Source organism: Triticum urartu, chromosome 1 (assembly GCF_003073215.2).
Source record: "Triticum urartu cultivar G1812 chromosome 1, Tu2.1, whole genome shotgun sequence".
Lineage (NCBI taxonomy): Eukaryota > Viridiplantae > Streptophyta > Magnoliopsida > Poales > Poaceae > Triticum > Triticum urartu.
Window position 1 is genome coordinate 401,216,576 of NC_053022.1, and position 1,530 is coordinate 401,218,105.

The window sequence follows — 1,530 nt, forward strand, 5'->3', positions numbered from 1 at the left end:
TGCCGTGCAAGCCACTCGTCGTGGATGTTATGCTTGAAGGCTGCTAGGGCCTCTGCGTCCGGACAGTCGACGATTTGATTTTTCTTGGTTAGCAACCGTGTCCAGAATTGTCTGGCCGATTCCTCTGGCTGCTGAATTATGTGGCTTAGGTCATCGGTGTCTGGTGGTCGCACATAAGTGCCCTGGAAATTGTCGAGGAATGCGGCTTCGAGGTCCTCCCAACAACCAATTGATTATGCTGGCAAGATGTTAAGCCAATGCCGGGCTGGTCCTTTAAGCTTGAGTGGGAGGTATTTGATGGCGTGTAGGTCATCACCGCGGGCCATGTGGATATGAAGGAGATAGTCCTCGATCCATACCGCAGGATCTGTTGTGCCATCGTATGATTCGATGTTCACGGGTTTGAAACCCTCGGGGATTTGATGATCCATTACTTCATCTGTGAAGCATAGTGGGTGTGCGGCGCCTCTGTATTGGGCTACATCACGACGCAGCTCAAACGAGCTTTGTCTACTGTGTTCGGCCCGGCCGGATTTACTGTATCCGGCGTGACGAGTACCGTCTCGTGCCGTGGGGCGCCCACGTGATCCGTAGATCGATCTTGTTTGCCTTGCCTTGTCCTCCAATATATCTCGCAGGTCTGGCGCATTTTCCCATGCCTTGGTAGTTTTTGAGCGGCGCCGGGGTGCGGCTTGAGTGGACGGCCGAGAGGCCTCTCTGCCGCGGCCACGGGGTGGCCGGTCGGCCGCATCATGCGTTGGTGATGTAGGTTTAGGTGCTTCCTCCTCTAATTGGGGTAGCAACCTGCGCTTTGGGTAGCTCTTGGAGGGGCGTTCGAGTTCATACTCTTCGGCCGCAAGGACTTCAGTCCATCTGTCGGCTAGCAAATCTTGATCAGCTCTAAGCTGTTGCTATTTTTTCTTGAGGCTGCTCGCCGTGGCCATAAGCCTGCATTTGAAACGCTCTTGTTCGATGGGATCCTCCGGCACAACAAATTCGTCATCGTCGAGGCTTGCCTCGTCTTCGGAGGGAGGCATATAATTATCATCCTCGACCTCTCTGTCTGCCGCTCTCTCATGAGGGCTGGCTTCTCTATCCTCCTGTGTTGAATCTTGCTGGAGGTGTTTGTCTTCGGCACTGTCCGGGGTGTTATTATCCCCCGTGTCGGAATCACCGTTTTTGTTTTGGCGGGATTTAGAGCGGCAAAGCTGACGCCGACGCTTAGGCTACTTCTTGGAGGGGTCATCCTCCACTGTTCCATCGCCATTGCCTTCTTTTGGGGTGTCCACCATGTATATATCATACGAAGAGGTGGCTTCCCAGTGCCCTATAGGCGCTGGTTCTTGATCGTCTCCTGCACCAGCGTCCATACCATCAGTGTCTTCGGAGTCAAATTCGAGCATGTCGCTTAAATCATCGACAGTGGCTACGAAGTGGGCGGTGGGTGGGCTTTGAATTTCTTCATCATCCACATCCCAACCTTGCCGACCATAGTCCGGCCAGGGCTCTCCTGACAAAGAAAGAGACTTT